The sequence below is a fragment of the Equus caballus genome, chromosome 3 (genome assembly GCF_041296265.1).
Source record: "Equus caballus isolate H_3958 breed thoroughbred chromosome 3, TB-T2T, whole genome shotgun sequence".
NCBI classification, from domain to species: Eukaryota; Metazoa; Chordata; class Mammalia; order Perissodactyla; family Equidae; genus Equus; species Equus caballus.
Genome location: NC_091686.1, coordinates 20,601,534 through 20,628,646, shown reverse-complemented (window position 1 = coordinate 20,628,646; position 27,113 = coordinate 20,601,534). Strand labels below are relative to the sequence as shown.

The 27,113-nt window shown below is 41.9% G+C and overlaps 1 protein-coding gene across 1 annotated transcript in view; it reads right to left on the bottom strand.

The window, feature by feature from the left end:
* ZFHX3 (zinc finger homeobox 3) overlaps nt 1–27,113 on the bottom strand; it is a 1,295,343-nt gene that overhangs the window by 626,374 nt on the left and 641,856 nt on the right. Inside the window, exon 9 of the mRNA XM_023637235.2 lies at nt 25,472–25,533. The gene's annotated coding sequence lies outside the window, so the exon portion shown is untranslated. The remainder of the gene's footprint in view (nt 1–25,471; nt 25,534–27,113) is intronic.

The following is a 27,113-nucleotide window of genomic DNA, read 5'->3' as shown; positions in this document are numbered from 1 at the left end:
GACATACTTCCAGCTCAGCACTTTCTCTGGAATGACAGTTCAAAGAGCCTGTAGACCATTAGGCATTTTCATGTGAAAAGTGTACCTAGGAGCCAATGTATCTAAAACCAAAATCATCACCTTCTCCCCAAGTCAATTTCTCCTTCCTCCATTCCCCATGATTTTCATCATGGGAACTCCAGTGGGGCAGGGAGCTTTGTCCGATTTGCTCACAGTTGTACTCCCAAGGCCCAGAGCAGTGTCTGACACTCAGCAGGTGCTCAGTAAACCTGTGTTGATGATATGGGTGGGGGGATAGATGGATGGCACACTGATACCACCAATCTCCCCACATGGAGGCTCATTTCTGATACTTTCCTTTCCAGTTACACACCAAACCCTGTCACATCTTCCTTCAAAATGTTTCTTTGCATTTGTTTACCTTACTAGGTTGATGGAGGTTGATGGGGATAAAATGAGATTGAGCACATGAAAATACCTTATAAACTGTACAACACCATACACATTTAGGGCAATTATTCCCTTCAACTTCTTCTTGCCAGTACCCCAGTTGAGATCTTCATCATCTCACAACAAATCTAACTGGCTGAACTGGCCTGCTTTCTTTCAGAGTCTCCCTTCCTATCATTTCCTAGCATCCCCATATTCCCATTAAAGTAACCCTCCTTAAGCTCGCAGTAATTATGTTGTTCCGTCGTCCAACACCTTCGATGAGAAGCTTCCTGTGCCCTATAAGATTCCAAAGCAATTGAGACCATCGACGGTCGAGGGTCTGCATATTTGTCTACCTGTATCTCCTACTCATCTCCTTTGCTCTTGAATTATTTTTCATCTCATGCTCCTCTAATGGGCATGGTCATCTCTGCCTTCACAATGTCTGTCTTTCTCTATACTCATCAATAAAATTCAACGGTGAACAAATGTACAGATGAATGTTCCTTCCCATCTACCTTTAGAAATCTCATCCACCTTTCAAATGTCATGTCTAATCCTGCAGCCTTCTTCTGTGATTGTCTTTAAGTTCGGGTTAGTAGTCTTAGTACCCAAGGCAAGAAATCTGAGGGCGTATGGTCTATTTGGGAAGAGCAAGGAAAATCAGCAAGGAAGTTGGGACCACAGTGGGCAGCAGCGGGAAAAATATTGGAAATGGTGCAAAAGGTACATCTTAGAATTATCTCACCTGTGAGGTGCAGGATAAATACCCCAGCTCCTGAAAGTTATTGGTTGAGGGCCAATGTGGAAGAGGGAAGAATGTTAATTCCCAAGTACTTCCATCCTGCCACAATTTCAGAGGAAGCCCTCAGGTACAGAGATGTAGATACTGAAATAGTTCAGGTCTGAGCAGTACTGTTTAGTAGAAATATAATGTGAGTCCGAAATGCAACCTGCATACATAATTTTAAGTTTTCTAGTTGCCACATTTAAAAAGGTAAAAAGAAACAGGTAAAATTAACTTTAATAATATATTTTTATTACATTACTAATATGTTAATTATAACATTACTTATTATATAGTATAATTATTTAAATTATATATTTAATATTATATATAATATAATAATATGTTTATTTGTGATATTATTAAAATATTAATTCTATATAATTATTAAAATATTAATATAATGTATTTTATTCAACCTAATATATTACCTAAAATATTATCATTTCAACATGTAATTATATAAATAAATTATGGAGATATTTTCCCCTTTTTTGTAAGACGCCTTTGAAATCTGGTGTGCATTTTATACCTAGAGCACATCTCAACTAGGACCAGGCACATTTCATGTGCCTAAGAGCCACCTGTGGTTCGTGGCTCCCGTTATGAGACAGGGCAAGTTTAAGGAATATGGTCAGGCCACTTAGAGTGCCTGCTACACTGATGGTTTCCAGTCACTGAGATCAGCTTCTTTTGACTAACTTATTTAAAGTACTGATCTAAGACTTGGCATACATTGTTTAGCAATGTTATTTACTTTTTCATGTGGTTAGGTCTTACTTACCTGAATAAAGAAGTACACTTCTAGGATTTAGTTGTGTTGCCTTCCCATTAGATCCTTTTTTGTTGCCTTGTTCAATTACCTTTGCCAAATGGTTGACTTTCAGAAGTCACCTTGTTCCCCAGGTCCCCAACCTAAATCACTGTTAAGTTCCCATTCATGGCTGCAAAGGGAGATCTGCCTGGCCAGGCCTCAGCAGAGGGGACAGCCAGCTCCAGGGCTGACAGCTTGAGACCCTGCCCTGAGCAAGACAGAGTCAACCATGGACAGAGACAAGAATTTTAAAGACCTGCATGGAGGGAGATGCAGCAAGCTCCTCCAACAACGAGCAAGAGTGTTTAACAGATTTTGCTATGTGAAAAAACATGTCCATCTATCTGATCTAAATTACCCTTAAGCTGGGTTTTTTGTTTCCTGTTCTGCTCTACTACCTGCCTTCCTTTCTCAGTCCAAAGGTCTTTGAAAATAGGATGGGCACTAGGTGACCGGTTTGCCATTAACAGGTTAACACATCTTCCCAGCCAAAGAGAACAGGGGCCATTATGCCACAGAGCACAAAGCACTGAGAGAGGTCTGTGGCACGAAGGAGGCAGAGCAGTGAAGGCAAGGAGATCTCGCAAAGTCTCAAAGGCACTAAGTGGTGTTTATTGTCTGCTAATGGAAAATGCCAATTTCCCAAGTCTCACGTAAGTAAGCAAATAGATATAAACATTTCCAAACCCATCAACTTCTTAGGAAACAGGGAGCAATCTGCTGAGTTCCAGAGGATTCAAAATGACCCATCTTGACCTCAAGCCTAAAAATTTTTCCAGTATTTCTAACTGATGGTTGTTTGTGACAGTGAAACCACCAGTAAATCAGAAGATGGAAAGTTTCCATTGCAAAAAAGATATTTTCTCCATTATTAGCTATTATTATTGGGTCTCCAGACCCATTTCTTTCCATTTTCATTGATCTAAGATTACATGCTTAACATTTAATCTGTCTCTTTTTAAGATTTTCTATTAATTTTCTTTTTTTAAATCCCTTTCTCTACATTTCTCTAAAATCTTACTTATTTACAGATTATTACTTGCCTTTCTTTTTAAAAATTTTTCCTTCCTTCTTAACTCCTTTCCACCCCTCTCTACCTTGGGCCTATTATTCATTCTCAGTCATAAAATTGTCCTCCTTTCAAAATCATGAACCTTGAGATTTTATCTCTGTCAATTTGAATTCCTTTCTTTTGCTACCTCCCAAATGAGACCAAATTTCTCGATTCCTGCCTCTTCTTGGTCACATGTCACCTGCTGTCTTTCTGGTCTCACTTCAGCAGAGTCTCTCTTCCCACGGACATCAGTGGTTGACGGGCTCAGAAGGCTGACCCAGACCTTCTCCATGTTCCCTCTAAAGTAGGATGGAGTGGCATATCACCACACCTTGGTCTATTTCTTCTACCAGGAGTTACTTGCTACTAAGAATTGATTCGAGTAACAAACCATACTCAGATAATTAAGTGGTATTACTCACAAACTACTAGGAATTAAGGCTACTTCATTTTCAAAACAAAAATTTCTAGGAAGAAGTAGGTTTATTAGTAGTGTACTTGGAAAGAAAAAAAATCTGATGCCTTTCTTTGGAAACAAAAATTATACAGTATTTTAGGTACAAGGAAAATTACGTATTTAAAGATAAAAGAGGGGGCTGGCCCCGTGGCCAAGTGGTTAAGTTTGCACGCTTTGCTTTGGTGGCCCAGGGTTTGCGAGTTCAGATCTCAGGCGCAGACCTACACACCTCTTATCAAGCCATGTTGTGACAGCATCCCACATAGAAGAACTAGAAGGACTTACAACTAGAATATACAACTATGTAATGGGGCATGGGAAGGAAAAAAAAAAAAGGAGGAAAATTGGCAACAGATGTTAGCTCAGGGCTAATCTTCCTCACCAAAAAGCAGACCTTAAAACCAAAAAAGGAGAAGAAATATTAAAAAAAATACATAAGAGAAAGTATGGAAACTCTTGCCATTTGGGGTTGGTGTACATAGATGCATGGTGTATTTGATTTAATTTCATGCCAGGCACTTTTCACAAACTGAAGTCTGGGATGGAAGAGTGAGGTTTTCTTTAGAGAATGAACCTATGTTAAAAGTGTTGCTTCATAGAAGACAAGCCACAGACTGGCAGAAAATATTTGCAAAAGACATATCTGCTCAAGAAGTCTTATCCACAATATATAAAGAACTCTTAAAACTCAACAGTAGAAAAACAAACAACTTGATTTAAAAAATGGGCCAAAGACCTTAAGAGACACCACATGAAAGGAAATATACAGATGGCAAATAAGCATAAGAACAGGTGCTCCAACTAAAACAAAAATGAGATAGCACTACACAACTATCAGAATGGCCAAAATTCAGAACACTGACAACACCAAATGCTGTCGAGGACTTGGAGCAACAGAACTCTCATTCACTGCTGGTGGGAAGGAAAAATGGTACAGCCTCTTTGAAAGACAGTTTGGTGTTTCTTAGAAAACTAATCATACTGTTGCCATATGACCCAGCAATCACACTCCTTTGTATTTACCCAAGTGAGTTGAAAGCTTATGTCTACACAAAAACCTGTATACGGTTGCATATAGCAGTTTTTGCTCATAATTGCCAAAACTTGGAAGCAACCAAGGTGTCCTTCAGTAAGTGAATGGATGCATAAACTGTGGTACATCTCGACAGTCTGTTAGTTGTCAAACTGTGATGGCTGTGTGTTGCTGTGATGCTAAGACCTATGCCACCGGTATTTCAAATACCAGGAGGGTCACCTGTGGTGGACAGGTCTCAGTGGAGCTTCCAGATTAAGACAGACTAAGACCTGTCCACCCACTTCAAAAACAATTTGCCATGAAAACCCTATGAATAGTAGTGGAGCGTTGTCTGATATAGAGCAAGAAGACGAGCAGATGGCGCAAAAATATCAGGCAGGGTTCTGCACTGCTGTACGCAGGCTCACTAGGAGTCAGAATCGACTCAACAGCACTAACAAAAACAACATCCAGCCGATGGAATATTATTTAGCACTAAAAAGAAATGAGTTATCAAGCCATGAAAAGACTTGGAGGGACCTTAAATGCGTATTACTAAATGAAAGAAATCAATCTGTAAAGCTACGTAGTATATGATTCCAATTATATGACATTCTGGAAAAGGCAAAACTATGGAGACAGTAAAAAAGATCAGTGGTTGCGGGGGGAGAAGGGGATGAATCAGCGGGGCAGAGAAAATTTCTCGGGCAGTGAAAATACTCTGTGTGATATTATAATGACAGATAAATGTCATTACACATGTATCCAAACTCACTGAATGTTCAATACCAGGGGTGAACTCTGGTAATTTTGGGTGATTATGATGTGTCAAGGTAGGTTCAGCCTTGGTAAAAAATGTACCATTCTGGTGACTGACCTTGATAATAGGGGAGGCTGTGCATATGGGGGGGTAGGAAGTGTATGAGAAATCTTTGTAACTGCTTCTCGATTTTATCATAAACCTAAAAGTGCCCTAAACAAATAAAGTCTCCAAAAAAAGTGTTGCTTCAAATCTCATTTTTAAAAAGATTTAATGGAATGTTATCGTTTCTTTCATCAATTGTCATATTTTATGATTACGTCTAATCCTCAAAGTTCCATTTTCTGAAACTTTCCATAAATTGCCCCAAATTCTGTAAATTAGAATTGAAATTATATAATCTTTTGTCTTCATCGAGGGTGAAAACTAAAGTTATAATGGCAGAGCTGAACAAACCTGTCTGCAGTTTTTCTAAACTCATTCAAGTTTTTCTAAATTCAAATGGCTACTCAACCATGGGCTTTCACTTGAGGAGACAGAGTTTTGGAAAATATCCTATGAAATAGTTGTTTTGGTAAGTGTGAGCTCACAAGCACTGGTCTTCTTCTTTCTTTGGGTTTAGAAGAGCAATTGGGCTGCCTTTCACTCAGCTTCCTCACCTTCCAGCCCCTTCTGCTCTGGAAGTCTACTGGCTCCATTCATTTTCTCTACAAACATTTGGTGTCTAGAAAATGTACATATTAGAAGTGGAATTAATGTTATTGAAGGAATACTGGGTCATCTATGGAGTTAAATGCAAATTTAGACAAAATCAATTTAATTTAACAAATATTTATTTAGCATATACTATTTACACACACAAAAAAATAAAAGATGACTATGAAGACATAGATTTTGCTCTGGAAGAGTCCATAAAATAGTATAGAGGAAACAAGGGCCGAAATAGTTATATACTGACGTGATGTTCATAATATGTTGGCACAAGCTAATGTTCCTGAAGAGAAGGGAGATACAAACTCTCAACTAAGGTTAGAGGGACCAGGAAAACTATCATGGAGTACTATACACAAAATAATTTTTGGACCCTTAATATTTTCAGATTACTGGATACAGCACTTCAGAATATCATAGTGTAAAAAGTCAAACCAAAACAAACAGGCGAATCCTAAATAGCTGCCTGCTTTTCAAAACATTTAGAGAATCTTAGCCTTCAATTATCAAACTTAAACTAGGTCTCCTTGTTGGGTGGTTGGTTGGATACTATATAGTAGATTACAGAGCCGATGTTAAAGTGGCTCTGTCACTTTCTGGTTGACGAATCTTATCAATAAAATACAGAAAACAATATCTACATTAAAGGGTTGTTGAAAAGAGTTTAAATTGGAGTTTGACACAAAACCAAGCTTGATGAATATGAATTTCCACTAATAATAGTAATAATCGCCTGTTCTACTAAGTCTCTGTGTCACTAACTCTGAACCTTTCAGAAGGGTACTGGTCAACTTTTACTTAAATTAACAGAAAGACCCTATAGCCAGGTTGAGGGAGGGGTGATATCTCTGGCTCACATTGAACCCCACTCTTGTTCTATTCCCAACCCCCCGTATGACCCCTCTCTCTCCTGGTGGCTCTTGTGGAAGCCACTGTGAGAAAATGTAGTGAAATCTGGGAAAACTCTAAGAATAGTTTTCCCTGTTAGTTTGGACCCTGCTCAAAACAGTGAACTCTCACACTGACTGAATTTTTTCACTTCTGCTTATTATAGTACCTAAAATTCCACTAGTAAAAGCAGTGGTTTCCAGCCCTGAGTCCTTAGAATTCTGTGTCTGCAAAGACAATATTTTCCCATAATAAGAAATATTTCACAAGTCTTAATGAAAATGCTAACTTCCTTTCCCTTGGATAAAATTATAGCAAGTTTGCATGGAGGCCTTGGTTATTTAATGATTCACAGAACTTCTCATTGTCAGTTATGTGTGTCTGCACTGACTGACTACTGGAGGAAGAATTCATTATTATTCAATCAAGACTGGCATCAGAGCATGAATGTTTGCTGTTTTTGAGGATAAGAAATACACATAACTTCCTATGAAATAATTTGGAATTATTCATACTTTGGAAAAAAATGTTTAAGGTTAAATAACCTAAAACACATGAAAGCTATTTAGCAGAGAACTTGTGGAACACAGTACCTGCCTGCTGCACTGAGCTCTCTCTTACTGCTTAGATGGAAGCCCTAACATGCTTACTAAGTGGTTTCTGAACTTCTGACCACATGTGCCCTCTCTGGATTTGCACACTCTCCTAAGAGCCTCTGAGGTGCCACCTTAGAGGTGGGGTTGGTACTGTCTTCCCCATGAAATGGTGGCCTGTCCCACGGGCAGTGTTCACCGATATGCTTGGGCACATGCTCCACACGCATGGCATTTCCTCACATGCCCAGATGGCACAATCAGCCCTGCAAACGGTCACTCACCCTGGATGCTTGGCACGTTTTACTGTAATTTATGTGGTGCTGGGGCAAAGAAAGCTCAATTTTTTCACGTGTATATTCTGAAGGGAGGGATGACAAAGGAAATAAGAAGTTTTCTCTTTCGCCTCTTCCTGAAGTTTCCTCTCACTAATTTAGCCTTGCCTCTGGCGTGCCCCTCACAAAGAAGTCGTTCCTGTCTCAGAGAAACTCTATCCTTTATCAGAACAAACAAGAAAACCTATAATATTTAGATGTAGCAATTAAGACCTCTGCCAGTGAAAATACAGATGCACAGATAGTTAAATAAAAATCTAGCTGGAACAAAAGGGGACGATAGATTGATTTTGAGATCTTAGGCAAAAAAGCAAATGAAACTTTCGAAATCTCCATCATTTCAATTTGTAAACTCTTCAGGTAAATAGCAGCCTTATCACTAGAAGTATGTATTGGAAAAATGACATCCTGTGGTTTTGCTTGTGCCAGGAGCCACGGTAACTCATGAGGGAAGGACAGAAGGCTGAATGTGAACACAGACTTGAACTGAGTGGTTTCTTGCCTGTCATCTAATTCCTTCACAAACCAATGCTAGCCACCTTTATGGGCACCTACTGTATGCAAGACACACAGGCAAAGCTGATAGTTTTTTACACATAAACACATTCTCTTCCTATGACTTGGCCTTCTTTCCCACAAAGTGACAGCAGTCCCTTAGAATTACAGAAATGTTATGCAGGGAAGAACCATAGAGATTAGGAAGTCCAGCTCCTTCATTTAAGAGTTATAGACTCTAATGCTCCCAGAGAAGGGATGACTCTTGCAAAGTGGATGCTCAAGTGCCTGTTGGCATCAGACTGGAAGTAAGGCCTCTGACTTTGAGTTTCGTGCCCTTTCCAGTAGAGCATATGTGTGCAATGGAAACAGAAAAACAGAGGATAAGAATCACTTCCATAGCAGGCAATTTTGTCCTATTTCCCAAAGAGCTGAAGAACCAGCTTGACTTGTGTTCCGATCATGGACTGAATGAATTAATCCCATCGCTCCACAAATCTTTTTCCTTTTTCTTTAGTGCCTATTATATGTAAGCCACTATAGTCGGTGTGGTAAAGAATTCAAAGATGAAAACAGTGCGGGCTTTGCCTTCAGTGAGCTGCCCCCCTTAAAGGACAAAGATCTCGATGTGAATCTTATTAGGATCAGCATGTATGTGGTCGGCTTGCATTCTATTAATCTCCCTTCATTTGCATTTATGTTGTCAAAAGTCTTGGTTTTCCACATTTGTACACATCTCTCCCCAGAAGGGCTGAGAGCAGAATGAATATTTGTCCTGTTTTCACGGAAGGCCAGCGTGCTCCAGCAATTAGACAGAAGCTCTCATTTTCCTCTTGCTTCCACCAACCACTCTATGCAATGTGATCCCATAGGGACAGGATGGAGGGGGAGCTGTGGCCTGCAGAAGCTCTCACGCCATATAGACCCCAGGAAAAAAATTTTCCCTGCATAGGGAAGGCATTATTCAATAATGATAAACAGACTAAGCGCCGAGCTAGGAGTCAGCAAGATGAAGGAATCACAACTTAGATTTTACAAACCCTTATCTCTTGCCTCATCTCTGGAGGTTCCTGTTGGTGACTTCTCTTCTTTGAAGTTTTAGCACATACATTCAGTGATAACCAGTGAATGCCTATATACTAGAGAAAGCCTAGGACAAATCAATGCTATGCCACTGCATTTATAAAGCTTCATGCACAAAAACCAGTGATTGTAGCTTGAGCTATGCAACAGCACACTATTTATTTGCTGAATTTTAGCTAAGGGGAAGAATCTTCCTCTTAATTCTTTTGCAAACCCAACTATGCTGTTGTGAAACAATGAAAAAGATTTTCTGATGAGAAAAGAGCTCTTAAAATTCACTTACTTAGTTTTGAGAAGAGTAAATAGAAGAAGAGAAGGAGGTGTATAGATTCTGAGTAGATGGACGGTGCTTAATTTCAGGCACAGATAACATTTATCTTAGTACAAGGGTATGATTTAGCTGCACACCAGCGTACCCCAAGATACCACTAGGTCTAAATATACCACCATAAAAGGAAAAAGGATGAAAGTCCCCATCCTTGCCTATTCCCCTCAGGACCAGCAGCCAATATCTCCCTGACCTCCTAGAAAGACCCAGAAAGGGTTCAAGCTTAATCACTTGTACACAATACACCCTTTGCAGCCTTTTAATATTTCCAGTAATTTTTCTCTTATGAGTTTTGAGCTAACATAATTCTCAAGACATTTCCCTTTTAAGCCTTACATCAGCAGAGGCGAAAGCAGTGTGCTCAGAGACAAAGCAGGGTATATAGCCAGACACAGGATTTACCCCAAGCTTTTGGCTCTTGGTGGCCTTAATGACAAAGCTTTTAACTTTGTACAATCCCTGTCTCTCAAACAAAGACGTGATTAAGAGAAGGCGGGGGGGAGGGGAAATAACATAAAGATGGAGACGTACAGGAGGCCAGCTTGGTCCCTGTCCGGCACACAATCCATTCCCGGCCAGGAAAATGATTGCCGCACAATGGCCAGTATGGCCAGCCCAGGGCAGCTGTGAGATATAAATTGTCAGCAATGACCATAAGCACTCAGAGAAACAATTTAATTCCTCACTTCCGCCATCATGGGCTGATATATTCTTTCAAGGTCATTACCCAAGGCTAGAAGGGTCGCTTGATTAACGAGTGACAGGCCCAATGAGGGCCAGTGTGCTTGAGCAAGGCCTTATATTAATTAGACAGAAGCTCAGGAAAATAAATGTTACGGAGAAAGGAGGGGCCACGTCTTTGGCATAAGCTGTGACCTCACCACCCCCACCCCGTTCACCCCACAAAAGATAACACCCTGACCTTGATCTTTAATGCTATACTTTAGCTTTGTTTTAAAACCTATAAAATACAAAACATAAACCATGCTTTGTTTCATATTCAAAATGACCCAGGCCCTGGCCTCCAGTTTCGACACTGCCTTTGTCTAACCCTTTCTCACTTAGTTATTCTAATTTATTGGTTAATTCTGAGCGGGGATGGAGAGAAATGCTTGTTATGAACTTCACATCTCAGAAGAAGCTTAAACCATGTTGATCTGAGGCAAGAGAAGGGAGAATGATGACACTTCAGTGTTTTAAGCCCAGTGGCTAATAATCCAGCAAGTGCTATTTAATAAAATGTCATTCTCTTGCTTAAGGAGTTAAGGATATTTGGCGATAACAGTGGACTTTCAGGGCAAATGACCATTCGAAGCAAAAGGGGCTTAGAAACACCCTCTGCTCCTCGTCCAGGATACTGTATCTCTTTGATTATATCTATCCTGAAAGCCTCGCTTTAAGAGACACAAAGGAATAAATTCCTAGAGGATTTTAGTCAATTCAAAGCATTCATTTCCAACACAAGAGACAACTGGCTTCAGAGCAGAGTTTCATTTCCACCAACCATCAGGAAGAATTTTTCCTTCCTGCACCCACATACTCAGCATTTTGATCACTGATCCCTTTGGCCAAAGAAATCCTGCCATCTCAGAGGATCCCAGCCTAAGGTGTTCACTGTGGCTGCAGAGCGAGGCTATACATTTGTTTGAATTTCCCAGATATCCATTGCCATCTATTAAAGACAGCTCAGGTGGTGGAGGGAAGAAGCTTGGGTGCCACTCAGGCTAAGAGGGGTTGTTGGTAGAACTTTCAGCAAGAAGCCACACCTACCTTCGCATTCTGTCAAAAGGGAGAAAAGACATTTCACTTTTGAGACAGGATGCTTCTGTGATCTCTTATTTGGCACCACCTTCTGACCAACACTGTATGTACAGACAGGCAAGAGGCAGCTCGCAGATGGTCCTTCTGTGAACCTCGGGGGCCCACTGTGGTCAACAGTGTCTGAGATGACCCCCAATGATCCCCCCTCATGATATTCAGGCCGTATGTCATCCCCTCCCGTTGACTGTGGGTGGGACCTAGTGGCTCGGTTCTCCCGAAGAGAATACAGCACACATGGTGGGGTATCACTTCTGAGGTTAGGTTACAAAAAGATTGTGACTTTTCTCTTGCTTGCTCTCTCTCACTCTCTTGGAGCCTTAAGTCTGGAGGACACAAGCTGCCATGTGTGAGCTGCCCTATGGAGTCCAAGGCCAAGAGTTGATGGCTCAAGCCAACACCCAGCCAACAGCCATGTGAATGGCTCGGAATGGACCCTCCCCAGTTGAGCCTTGAGATGACAGCAGCCCCAGCTGACCCCTTGATTTCAGCCAATGACAGACCTTGAGTCAAAGGCATCCAGCTAAATTGCACTCAAATTCCTCACCAGGGAAACTGAGATAATCAATGTGTGCTGTTTTTAGCTTCTAAATGTTGAGGATAATTTGTTACATATCAACAGATAACTAATACACGCCCTAATTCCACTGATCTGACTATGCACTACATGACGATATGCAGAACAATTCAACTGCTCTGTGTTTTAGTTTCTTTTGCTCTAAAATGGGGGCAATCACCCAGAGAGGCTTTAGATGTGAATTAAATATCTACAAGGATTTGGTTCTGATGGTGAGAAGGGAAATTCTATGCATTATCAGCATATTATGAGTAACTGATGTACACTACCTTATCAGATTTATCAGTTTTGTGGAAGATGTAGCATCATTATCAGGCATGATTATAACACTATATTTTACAACTCTGAGTTATCTGTCCTTGATGGATATCAATAGAGGTACTAGCCAACAAATTTGCAAAGACAACTTGCACACTTATTCATCTGTCCATTTCTCCAACCATCCATCCTTCTATTCACCCTTTCAACAAATATTTATGGAGCATGCAAGAGCATTGTAAGAGAAATAAAGATGTATTCAATATGGTTTATGTCTTCAAGGAGTTTGCAATCTAGCAGAGAAGACAATACATGGGCATTAATTACTGGAATCTAAAGCAGAACGTGATAAGATCCATGAGAGTAGAAAAGTGCAATAGGAATTCAGAGGGGGGAGAATTCAGCTTTGGCTGGAGGTGGCTCCAAGAAGGAACTGACATACACTTTAGCACCATGGAATGTGCTGTGAGTTTTTGTTCCTGAAGTATCGATGATGTGTTGGTCATAGCCTCTCCCTCAAGCTCGCTTTGACCAACACCACACGTTTAAAGCACAGTATCAGAATAGAGTTATGGTCTGCAGCCAGAGAGGCAAGGTAACCGGCACCCGGGGAATCACACCCAGGACCTCAGCTTCATTACAACAGCTACATTATAATGATACATTACTGAACATCAGCCTCCTGGATATAGGACAGGCATCTGGCTGTCCAACCTTCTGAATTGAGAACAGCATGTAATGAATCCCCAGTTCCTTAACATGTTTAACAATTAATAAGCTAGGGTTTCCTTGAGGACAGCAAACAATAAAATATGAGCGTACCAAGAAAGAGGTCACAAGGCATTAACGCATTGTATGAAAACAATACGTGTAATGAGGCTGCAGGGTGAGCAGCTTTTCCTCTACTTTGAAAATAGAGTAAAATATATCAGGGGTCTAAATTATCTATATATTGGTCAGTTCTGTATTTCATTCTGCTGTTTAGACCCCCTGTGTGTAGATGATAATTTTGCCCATTGGACAACGCAGCTGCTAAGAGAAAAGTGGCCTTGGTCAAAAGATTTGCTATTAATTTCAGGTAAGCTCATAAAAAAAAAGCCTATATGGGAAAGGAGAAGAAATCTGGGAATTTGGTGCCAAGGAAAAGGATTAATAAAAAATATTCTAGCCCTTCTAGAGAAGCCAATTCAGCAGGTTTCACTCGTGTGATGTATTCAACCAGCCTCCCACTGGGAGAATCAGCATGGTGCCCACCCACATGGGGAGGGCTGCTGGCAGCTCCCCAGCCGCACTGCAGTGCCACTTGGAGACAGCAAAGACTGGCCTGGCCTCTGCCTTCTCCGAGCCTGCTGAGGTCAGCGCACAGCCTCAACAGACCTGCTCTCTGGCCCGTGTCTGGTGTCCAGGTGAGAAATGAGAAAGCACCCACCAGAATCTGCAGAATAATTCCAGAAAGAGGCATACTTCCGAGGAAGTCAGTGGCACTGTAACTTTAGGTCTTCCTCTAAATAGTAAATCAGTGGAAAATAATTTTCACACTCTAAAATTCTGACTTCAAGTGCTAGAAATAATTGTGTCATTTGTAATTGTTGCTGTTACATCCCAGTTGAGACACCTGCTTCTTAGTGGCTTAATTAGACGATCTTAGGCTATGCGATGGCATGCAGCAACTGGGCAACAGAAACTTCTTCGAAAATATTTCCCCTTATATCCAAGATTCAGCCCTGTGAGGGAATTTTTAGGTGGGGGGAGTGGAACAATTGCCTTCTATCTGGCAGCTGAAAATGCATCACTGGTATCCTAAGGTAATTACCTTCTCTAAGCAGTTCAGACGTGACCACAACTTCCAGAGATGCATTTCCATGACTGGAAAGCTGCTTCCTTTATCCTAGAAGTTAGGACAGAGCTTTTCAAACTGTAATGTGCATGTGAAACTGCCAAAATGAGGCCAATGCCACTGGTGCGTGGACCACTTTTTGAAGAGCGAGGTTCTAAATTACAATTTTAACTCTATCAACATCCTATATTTTTCTGGAAGTTTTTGTTGATTAAGATAAGCTCATTATGGCTTCTGAAGTGCCATCTTTTATATATTTTGCTGTCCATACACTTTTCACCCTAACAACGACTGGTCACTTATCTATATTACCTCTATATGATGATCTTCATGAAGTAAAGTCTGTCTTTCACTCATCTCCATAATCCCAATGTCTGGCAGAAAAAACGCTCGACAAGCTGGTGTGGATTTGAACTGAATTCTGTCCCCTGGTGAAGGCTAACTATCCAAGTGGGATAGTTCTGTATGGGAGAAACATGCCAACGTGTTGAGAACCTGAAAGCTGTTTTAAAGCTACTGATGAACAGAAGAGATGAGTTATAACTATTTTTGGTCAAATATACCAAATAGCTTTTTCTTCCAAACCATCATTATTTGTTGGGAAACTTATGAATTGTGTGGCTTTTACAAGACTCAAGATATCTTGCGTTTCCTAGTAGAAATCTTTGTTTCAGGTAAAATTGGTTTGGGGCGCAGGCCTGGCACATCCTGGCCATCCTTCTCCACACTTTAGTTCTGCTTAACAGATCCCCACTGCCCAATATGTCTAGATTGGTCTCTTCCTATCTCCCAGGTCAGCATCTCCTACTATTTAAATGCTTTTGCAAACCTTTCAATAATGACTTTCCCTTCAAGAAACACTAATCCAGAGTTCACTTCGCTGCCTTTCTTATCTGAGAATTTTCATGTAGAACTTGTTTTGTCTTTTTAATGAAGGCTATTACCTTTGATGGATCTGAATTGTGGATTTGCTATATTCTATAGATAGAATGCTGTTATTTTAGTAGCCATTTTCATTATAAGAAGAGAATCACAGTTGTTTATTAGTTAACTCTAAAGCATACCTCACGGTACTTAAGAGGATTGATTCCAGAGCCGGACTGTCTGAATCTGAATCCCGACTCTGCCACCACTTACTAGGTGTGTAACCTCAGGCAAGTAAGTTAACTACTCTGAGCCTGGGTTTCCTCACTGTAATAGAAAAATAATAATTGTACTCATATTATGACCATGAATCTTAAGTGGACTTTCATGCTGCCCAGTGATCAGACTGTATTTATGTAGCTCATTTACCACCACATTCTCCAAGTTGACTATGACATTTTCTCCTTTCATCTCAAACCATCACTGCCTTCTTCCCCATCCTCACTCTTAGCTGAGGACCTTGATTCCTACTGTACCAATAAAAGTGGCACAATCAGAAGTGAATTCCCAACGGCGCCTAACTCACACATCCACCCATCAATGACCAACTGTACTTTTCATAATCTGCTGTCTTGTTACCAAAGCTAAACTACTCACAGTCTTCTCTGAAGTCAATGCCTTCACTTCATGCTAGATCCTACTCCTCCTGTCTCCTGAAGGATATCTCTCCAGCTAGTCTCCCTTCCGTTCTTGCATCATCAATTTTATTTTATTCAGGTCATTATCGTCATTGTCCTGGTGACCACATCCACCCAGTTTCATGGCTTTAAATACCATCTATGTCCCAAGGACTCCTGCATTTGCATCTTTAGCCCACACTTCCCTAGAAAAATCCAAGCTTCAATATCCAATTGGGAAACTCAGCATCTTCACTTGGATTTTTAATAGCCATCTGAAAATCAACTCAGCTAAACTGTTTTTCTCCTCTAAATCTGCCCATCCCTCAGCCTTGCCTATCTTAGTTGATGGCAACTTCATCCTTCCAATTGCTTGAGACAAAAGCACTGGAGTCATCCTTGAATTTTCTCTGATAGCCTTCATCTAAACCCCGAGGAAATCTTCTTGGCCCTACCTTCAGAACACATGGAGAATCTGATCCCCACCACTGCTCATCACCTCCGTGGCTGCTGCCTTGGTCAGAGCTAATGTCATTGCTCACCTGGATTACAGTAGTAGGCTTTCTACGTCCCTCCTCTGTTCTCAACTCAGAAGCCAGAGTGGTCCTTTTGAAACATGGGTGAGGTCATGTTACTCCTTTGGTCAAGACCCTCTGATGGCCCCCCTTTTCATTCAAGGACAAAGCCAAAGTCCTTACAAAGGCCTACAAGGTGACTTACAGCGTCACCTTCTTTACCTCTTTAACTACCTATTTCTCTACCTCTTGCTCATTAGGTTCCAGCCACAGTGGTCTCCTTAATGTTTCTTTGATACACCAAGCATGGCTTCCACATCAGGGCCTTGCCACTTGCAGTCTCCTTTGTCCAGAACACTCTTCTTCCAAATGTCCACAAAAGCAACTCTCTCTCCTCCTTCAAGTCTTTGTTTAAATATCCTCTCAATGAGTTCTACTCTGACCACTTCATTTAAAATTGCAAACTGCCCCATCCCCAGATCATTCAGTCCCCTCATCCTGCACTCTTTGGTTTGTTCCATTGCATATAGCACCTTCTATGGTACTCTAGAATGTGTAACTTTCTTATGTGTATTCTGTTATGTGTCTGCTCCGGATAGAAAGTAAACACCAGGGACCTCTGTCTGTTTTCCTCACTGATGTATCTTATGTGCATAGAACAGAACCTGGAATATTTCAGGTGCTTGATAAATATTTTTTCAATTAAAATGAACTCAGTGGAAGTGACAGGTGTTCTGAGGATCATATATGATCATATGTGCAAAAAAGTCTTAATACAGCACTCAAACTGTTCCGGTCATCATCATTACCATCATAGTGGCCAAATAATAATAGTGTCTTAGTCTTTCTCATGACATTTTATAGCAGAAAGCATATAAACAAATTAACAAGCGCCAGGATATTCACTTTGTACAAAAGGAAAGCCTTTAGATTTTGGAGGGTCGAGTCCAGTTCACTAGTGATTCTCTTAATGGTCCCGTTTCCCTGACCCATCCATGAGATGGGATGTTGTCACCATTCTTTCTTTCTACAGAGAAAGGCACCCAGGCCCCATACCCGTCTGGAGTGGGTTAGATCCAGTGATGTGTTAATAAATGTTTAACAACAGCTCTCTGGGAAAAAACATCACCACCCTCATTTATACTGTTTACCAATTTCCATGGTGTAAATACTCCCACCATGGCTGATTTCAAGCTTCCACCATTATATCACTGAACGAAGAGCTGAGAAGAGAAGTATAGTAGCACACCATTAAGTGATAGTCCCACCATATAGATACAACAGACATGAGACATAGATAGAATAGACATGAGCACACAGACATTTGTGCTCAAGAGCACAAATGACAGTAAAATATAGCAAAGTAACTACTTTTGAGGAAGTATTACATTTTAAAATATAATTTATTTAATTGTAACTTTAAATAATTTACTTTTCAATAATGGTTGTATTGAGGGCTGGCCCGGTGGCGCAGTGGTTAAGTTCTCACATTCCGCTTCAGTGACTCAGGGTTCGCTGGTTCGGATCCCAGGTGTGGACCTACATACCACTTGGCAAGCCATGCTGTGGTAGGCATCCCACATATAAAGTAGAGGAAGATGGGCATGAATGTTCGCTCAGGGCCAGCCTTCCTCAGCAAAAAGAGGAGGATTGGCAGCAGATGTTAGCTCGAGGCTAATCTTCCTCAAAAAATAATAAAAAAAAAAAAGGTTGTATTGAACCATCTGCTCATCAAAATTCCTGAAAATTTAACCATTGGCTCTCAGGAGTTGGTATGAGCAAGCTTCAGGGCACCTGTGGTGAGATCAGAGTGGACATCTAACCCAAGCAGGGCCAATCAGTGTCTCTTCCCCAGACACAGGGAATCAGCCCTGAGCCAGCCGGTCTTTCACATTGCTGGAATGTGAACTTGGGAACTGTGGACAGCCTCTTCCATCTTCCATGAGGAGAGGGTAACAGGAAAAGGCAGTCTGCTGAGACAGAATAAAGATCTGCAAAGAGAACTACGGATAAGAGACCAAGAGAAATTTCTCCCTAGGCTGTGGTTACCCCTCAATTCCTGGATCCAGCTGTTCCTGATGTTAGCCCTTGGGTTCCATGAAATATTCCTCTATATTTAGAAGAAATTCTCCATCATTGGACAAGCTTGAGGTGGTTTCTGATACTTGCAAACAAGAGTCCTAAGGAGATATTATGCTTAGTTGTTTGGGGTTTGCTGGAGTTAGACTAATTCAGTCAGGAACACTGTCTACTTTATGCTCATCAGCAGGTATAGATATCTTTAAATAGAAAAATAAATTATTATGTAATAATGCGCATTTGTGTAAGCTGAAAAAATCTTTCAAAATACGATGTTTACATCAGGAAAAAAGAATGAAACACGTTCTTAGAGGAGAAAATTTCGGGAGCTATAGCCTCAGTTTATACTGGCCAAAGTTACCCAAAAGGTTTTCATTTGCCTACTTTAGACATTCTTGGACCACTTTTATGATTCTTGCCATAACTGGGCATCATCAAAGTGAACGTATTGCAGAAAAGAAATGCAATTCATTCAATATGCATAACATGTAACCTCATTTAATTGCAACCTAAGCTAAAATATCTACAAAATCATGGATTTAATGTGTTAATTATATTCTACTATACTTTAGAATAAATAAACTACTAAGAAATGCTGCTGTGTGTGCCCCTAAAGTGGTACCAGGCCACACCCAGGAGAACCCCACTCCAGTTAGACCAGATTCTCTAAAGCTGTCTCCATCCTCCTGTGGTTTTCTTCCAGTCACTTCTGCATAGCCCATGAGATTCTGGATTTGTCAGAGGACTATGGTTTGAAGCTCCAGGATGGGAGGAACTAATCTGCTGTTATTAAAATGAAAGCAATACACAGTAGGCACACATTTAAAAAGGGATCTGTGTTTTATTATTTGGGAAGATGTATTTGCATAGGTTAATTCAATGACATTCTTTATGAAAAAAAGAAAGAAAGAAACTCACACAGTCAGCATTGGCTAATCCCACCTTTCAAGTTCATGTTAATTTGCCTTAGTGTTTATCTGACCTAAGCATCCAAAAGATACCAGCAATAAGTTATCTATCTCATCACATGCTGGGCAAGTAAGAGACCTGACTCAGTTACGACCAATTGAATGTCTTCACTCAACACGGCGCATCCAAGCCCTGAGTAGACAGGATGCTTCTGGCTGATGTTATCGTCAAAACTTCAGCAGCTGATGGCTCAGAGTTCAGCATTATCAATACTGCTTTCAGCCCTAAGAGAAGAAAGCCTGGGAGTGTTTTGATGCCAGCTCTAAAATCACTCCTTGATGACTTAAGGGGGTAGCCTCTATGACCTACAAATACAGAGGCTACAATCCTGCTTAACTGGAAAGCAATGTCTGAGGGCCCTGAGACCAGACAGTCCTCTCCATACCTGGAGCAGCTCAGCCACTCTTCAGGAGCCCCGTGAGATGATGGTGGTGCCTAAATTAGCCTTGTCTTACCCAATACCAGGAAAAACTGACATGTGGTGAAGGGACCAAAGCTCACCTTTTAGGGTCTTGGCTTTATTGAAATCCTGTGGACTTTCAAGCCACAAAGTAGTACATTGAATCCACACAAGCAAAGAGTTTGGGACCTCCTGATGTAGTGTTAAAAAGGCCACTCTTTAGAGTAACTTTTCTCCCTGTCTTTATTCTTCATAGATGGGGCTCACTGCTTGACAAGTTTTCCGAAATGATATTGACAGTCATTTCTGCATTCTGATTTTGTTTGTTTGTTTGTTTTTGGTCTGCGTAAACTATGAAAATAAAAATGGCAGAGTAGCCAGGTTGTCACAGGAGAACATCGTGAGTGTTCAACGTTAGCAGAGCACGAGCCCCAGGCATATGCACACATGGCGTCAATGACTGTTGTATAATTGTTTTACTATTATTTTTCACTAACCAGACTAAACTGAAAAACAGAAAAGACTTCATGTCACTGCCTCCAGCTTTTCATCTTATGCCCTCTTCTGTTTCCTCTGCTATAAAGGCTTTGGAAAAAATTTCACCAAGGAGTATTAGAATAAAATTTAATAAAAAGGTCCATGAAAAGCGAAAAAGTCACCCCGCATTTGAGAACTAAACTCAAACTCCAGCTTAAGGTATACCAACAAGAAGTACATACTGACTGCATTCCAGAAACAGAAACCTTAGTACACATTTCTCAAATCACATCTCTCTGAAAAAGTCATACAAATTTTCTCTCCTTTCCGAGGAAATAATCCTCCCTCCCATCAAAGCAAGGATCAGAGGAGACATCGAGATCTCAGAAGAAACAGACAAGCGTCACCCTCTGCTGCACAAGTGGGCTTGTTCCCCACATAGGCCCTGAATTCCCAGTCCTGGCACACGCCTATCTGCTAACTTAGCAGAGACATGACAGTTTAGAATCAGTGTGTGGGCTAGCCTGACACCCAAGTGGAAGCAGTCATAAAAAATGAACAGGTATGTCTGCCCTTCCTGGTCATGGAACAAACTCCCAACCACAACCCCACCTCCTCCTGCCACTGTTTCAATAAGCGCATTGTCTCGGATGGATACGTGATGCAAGTCCTAGCGAGTGGACAGTGGTTGTTTCAATCAACCAATGACATCCATCGAATCCAAAGTCACTGAGACTTCTTACTCGAGGAAACACCACTGCTAACAGATGAGGCAGGGGGCATAGGAAATGAGGTCTGCCTGAGAAGCTGTGATCTGATAGGGAAGATTGTGTGTTGGGGGCAGTGAGAGCATCTAATTTCAAATTCCCACTAAAAACGGAAACCAATAACCTGCTATCAAACAAGATTTTTTTTTGTCTTTGAAAACCAGGAGAGTTGAAACCTGTGGGTTTCGAGAGTTTCTTCTGCGACCGTGTGGCCCTGCAGACACGCATGTATGTCACACACCTGTCCCTGCGTTCAAGCTAGGGTGTAAATGAATTTGTGAACGTTTGGAACTCTATTTTACATTGCTGCCAAGTGAAACTGATTTTACGTTGGCTTACGTGCCCCCACCTCTTCCTGAAGCCCCCAAACCTCCCAACATTTCCAAACTCCCTTGTTGCTACGATTGCCTCTCTACTGTTTTTTTTTTCTTCCTTTATTTTTTTCCTTCTTTTTTTTTTTTTCATAAGGCCTCTGGCCTCACACTGCTGTTTATCACCTAAGGCAAACTCTCTCTCTCACTCCTTTTCCCTCTCTGTTTCTTTAAATCTCTAAACCACAAAGCAGCATGCGAGCAACACCGTGGGTCAAGATATCAAAAGAGGGAACTTTTATAGGTTTCCTCGATAACATGGACAATAAAAGAAGAAGGCGCACAAGCAGCATTACTGACCTTATTTGATGCTGTGCAGTAAAGAGAGACGGCTCTCCCACCGTCGGCCCGTGTGGGTCCGGGCCATCGGTGTGTGAAGAGGCAGCCTCAGGATCAACACTTGGTCTGGCTTTTCTTACACTCTTACGCCAAAGCTTTCCAAGTGTTTTCAGCAAATAATACTCAAATAAACATAAGGTTACTGAATACATTAAACTCACTGCAGCAAGAAATTGCTTTTTGACACCCTGGATATACAGACACTGTCTTTCTCTGCACACTCACATATATGAATAGAAGTAGGAATTCACAGACTACGCAATGGATATTCAGGCTATAAAAGTGGAGGTCTATCGTCCAAATACTACAGATGTTAATCAGTCTATCTATGCAGCTACAAGCGCTACGCTTCAGTGACTTATATTAGGGTTTGGTTTTGGAGCGCACTGTCATAACTTGTAATGTATTTAACATTGTATTTAAAGAAAATGCATTTGTCTTTGGTGTGACACGGTTACCGGCTTTTGTGTGACGCGGGCTCAAGGGGACATAGGCTTCAATGGCCCTCAGAAAAAGCTGCTTCCAAAGCCATTTGGGCTAGTTGAGCTCCTAGATGAGTAAAAATGAAACAGAACGTTTCTGCTTTGTACGTGGAACTCTTTTTAAAACAAATTTGTTAAAGTCACTTTTATAATGTACTTTCAGGGAAAACATATTTTCTCTCATCATAAGAAACTCTGTAAAGGAGCCTCTGTAAAGGATCCTTTTTGCTTCAGGACCCCAAAGATTCCAAATCCTACCTTTCGTCTCACCAAAATTTCTAGGAGGATACTCCTAGTCTCTTACCTTCCTACCTTAACAGAGAAGAAGAATAATTATTTCACCATTGGTCAGAGGGGAAAAAAAAAGAACAGGTATTTTCTCCTCTGCAGAAAATTCTATTCCCTTACTCCCCAGAAGTCACACACATGCTCTCCTTTTTCTTTTGCATCTCTTGACCACTCGTTCTTTTCCCTCCTTGAGAAATAATATCCTTCCGAAAATCACCTTAGCAACCATCACCTTCACTGTTTTCTAGATCCAATATCGTGCTCTTTGCTGAACACATGCCTGGATTGCAACCAAGACGAGGAACACCATATCCGCATGTTTCCAGAATCAGCCGTGTGCAAAATCTGTCACTGTGCTCACTCAGGTCACTGCGGACGCTGGTGTGAGCCAGGCTGGGCAGAGCTCGTGCACATGTGAAGGTGCAGGTGTGCACTGCTTTCTCTAGGCTTCCGAAGTGTAGGGGATTTGGGATCCTGGAAAATGAGCTGCTCTTTGGGAACAGCCAGTGGCAGTCATCTTAAAGACCACATTTCCTCTCCTCTTTCCAGAAATGACAGCACTGCCCCCTGCCCACTAGGTAGGAGTTATCCAAAAGCCTCAGGTCAGCCTGACCTTCGCTTTCCACCGGCCCATCTGCATCCTGAAACACATTCTCCTCTTTATGAATATTTATATGGGACCCAGCAAACTTACGTGAGATTTGACGTGTACCCCCCACCTTATACAAAGTATTAAAAACGTGAGACAGAAACACATAAATAGAAATTTAATTCTTCTACTTATTTGGCCTACTAAATAAAGGCTATGAAAATGCCTTCTGACCTCCTGACTGAGAGTAGGCGTGAGGGTCGTGCATGTGAGGCTGAGGCCTGGGTGCTGCCTTCCTCCCTGTTCCTCACACAGGACACTGAGCACAAAGACTGCTCACGGTGCAGCCGGCAAAGCATATACAGGAGTGTGTTTCCCCTTCCTCGCATGCCTCCCCTCCCAGCCCTGGGCTCCCGCTCTCCTGTTTGGTGGTTATTTTAGCTTCATGTGGTGACATCACAGGTTCCTGAGTGAGGTCAAGTGCTGAGCATGGATGCCAGATACCTTCCCCCGTCATCCCTGCGCACTTGCCAGTGCAGATCCAGTGCATGCGAAGGCTTGCTGCTTGTCGCTGGACCAGAAGGTGCAGGCCTGTGTGGGGCTGCACAGGGGTGTACACACGCCTCGGATGCAGTCCAGGCAGGACTGGGCTGATACACAGGACTGCAATATGATGATGACAGGGTGGGCTGAGCATGTGTAATGGAGGTTGGAGATTCTTTTATCCAGCGTTCTCATTTTTATACAACGGAGCTGAATGGACAGGCACCTGCCCATTGTAACCTTTTGAATCGGTGGAGTTTATATGTGGAAACTGAATGAGATAGCTCTCGACAGAGCAGGGCACCTGCACACAGGATAACATCTCATGTTTCTGTGCCACAAGCTAGACCTGAAGATATTCGAATAAATCCTTTTATAGTTGGGTATCTTTTAAGTGACTTGAAACCACTGCAAACCTCATTTGTTTGCAGGACATATGTGGGTTTAAGAGTTGCCAGACTTAGCAAGGTAAAAAACAAAACAAAACAAAACAAGATGCCCAGTTCAAACTGAATTTTAGATAAACAATAAGTAATTTTGTTCAAGTATGTCCCATGCAGCATTTGACACATACTAAAAAATTATTCATTATCTGAAATTAAAACTGAACTTGCCTCCTATATTTTATCTGGAACCCTAAACCTGCAGAATTTTTGTGTGTGCATGTAGGCAGTGGTAAGCGGTGTCAAGAAGGAGACAGCTCAATGTAACTGAACTCTGTTGTGTAAATTTGGGGGGAAATGCATTCTTGACCCCTGACTCCTTGCTCAGATAGAAATATGGCCACTGGAGAGAAGATCACATGAATTTGGTTGTTTTAAGCCGTATATTTCCAGGTGCCTGGGGACCTCTGAATGGAAGAGTTCCAAACGCAATAGTGAATTAGCACGTCAGCCTGGGCAGGTATGTTTTTCAACACGGCGCTAACATAACACGCACAGGTGATTAACATTCCTCTGCTGAGGTTTATGACTTCATTAGAATATTTCTCATCATAATTGAATAGGTAAAAATACCTGGCTATTAAACACAAGCCTATCCCTCAGGATGACCAGATTATCACTTGAATTTAAAATCTTTCTGAATTTTTAATAGCGCATAACAAATACGATTATTTATGCACTTTCTTCCAGTGCTCAACTTGCCGGGCCTACAATTATTTGGAACACCTTTGCTTTCGATGAGAGGGATTAAACTGAGCTGTGCTGCTCCTTGTCGATCTCTCCCCATATCCCTCTAAAATATTTAGCCCACAGGTCGCCCTTTTCCCTATGACCTGGGTGAAGCCTGTAGAAAACCCTTTGGGGTCCCTGGTGGAGCCTGGCTCTCAGTTAGTTAGAAACCCCTGGTAATTAGCAGCGAGGAGATGCGAGGAGCCGTGGTGTAAAGGAACCAGCTGAGAATCCACAGAGCTGGCTGACAAGTGGAAGCCTGCCTGGCTGAACCTCTTCAATAGATCTGTGGTCTGGACTTGAACCCTGACCTCTCACCTCAGGGCCCTATAGTTCTTTCTTTTCCTTTTCTTCCTACCCCCACCCCCACCTTTTCTTCTCCTCCCAGCTTCTCTATCAAGGAGTGACGCACTCAGACTGACTGTGAACAAATGTGAGTGACCCCTATCTACCTATCCCCACTCCCCTAAGTCTTCTGCTGGAGGAGGGGGGAAGTGGGGGGGAGAGAGAGAGAGGAACCAGAGAGGGAAGGGAGGGAGAGAGGAAGATGGAGGGAAAAGGGAGGGTCCCCAACTTCCTCACAGGTAATTAAAGGGACTGTTTTCAAGGTTGCATGGGCAAAAGACAATTCTGCCCTAATGAAGCATCGATCGCCTGGCACTAAGGTAGAAAGGAGCTGACATTCATTCAAAGGTACCTTTAACTGATGGAAGACACCGCATCGGGAATTATTCGTTCTCTGCTGTCATTGCCTAGGACCTGGGATAGAAAAAAAAAAAACCCGGAGTTTGTTTTACATTTATTTTATTTCCACATTGCCACAAATGTGTGTGCTGGGTTTTCTTTTCTTTTTTTCTTGTAAAAAATATAATGCATCAGGGCACATTCTATTTGATTGTAGGGAGGGGGACCCTCCCCCCCCCCAGGGTAAGTTTTCTTCATTAGTCACATTTAAAAGCCCACCAATCAGGCCAGCCGGTCTGGGACTCATGAGGTCAGTGAAGGCAGAGCAAGGACTCCTGGGGTAGGTAGTGCCATCGCTGTCTGTTTGGAAACCCAGACCAGTTTCACTCCACGGGTTTGGCCACTGTCTACTTGGGGCTGGTGTTTGCTATTTTATGGCAAAAACAGAAACCTCAGGGGGAAAAGGGGCCAGGGAGGTGGGGACAGACCACCGTGCAGGGGCATGATGAGGATGTGTGACGGGGATGGAATGAGAAAAGGACTGAAGAGGCTGGCTGGGAGGAGGTCTTTGGCAACACAGGCATTGAAATAGGGTTTTTGCCTTAGGAACGAGACAGACGGAGCCCCAGGTGAAGAAGGTGTGGGAGAGAAGTGAGCACAGCATCACCTCCCAGGCCCCCTGGGGGAAGCTTTCTGGGCGTTTCCTCCGGGGCTGGACATGCTATGGACATGGCTTCTAGTTTTTCTCGTTAAGCTCTAAAAATGTTTGCATTTGGAGAACATCTGAATAATAGAAGGATACAAAAACGCTAGTCGTGCCAAGTAAATTGGGGTGGATGACAGGGGACAGGAGGCAGTATCGATTCCAAAGCAAGTTGAGTGTTATCTGAAGAGGCTTCGCCCACAGCCCTCAGCCCACAGCCCTGCTGGATCTCACAAGAGGCCCGGCAGTCAACAATAGCAGGTCCCTTCACAGCAAGAAACACAAAGGGAATTTGCTCTGGTTCAGTCCCCATAGTGAGGCCCTTCGGAAGCTGAAGAGAGTCACTTTTTTTTTCCCCTGCTAAAAATAAGGGGGGAAAAAGAATTCTCTTGTACACACTCCCGTATAGACATGCAGGGTACAATGAACTGAAGAAAGGGGCCCTTTGACAGGACATTTCAAATCACCAGCTCTTTCTCACATTTCTTTCTTTCTTTCTTTTCTCCTTCGCAAAATTTATCATCGCTTCTTGATTTTGCTCTTAATTTTGGTTTGGTTTTGGAGGGAGGGGTGGCAGGATGTATTATTTAACTTGATAAACAGCATTAGCACACCGACTCGCTGCCTCCCTCCCTCGGCCTCGCTCGCCTATTTATTCATTTGTGTTTACATTTCTAAGACATCCCTTTAGCTGAAGGAGGACACTTCCCACATATTGCAGTATTGGCCATTAATGCAAAAGGATAATTTAGTGGTGGCACAGCCTCTGCAGTTGAATTCTTAAAAGGAAAATCAGAGCCCAGTTTTCTTGGGTTTGCTGCATTCATGTGTATTGGGTTTGAACCTTTCTCTCCTTTATCTTTGAAAGAGTTTGTAACATTCTATTTATCAATTTGAGGTGATTTCATCGTGGTTTTTTATTTTATTTTATTTTTAAGCCAAAGAACAGGTC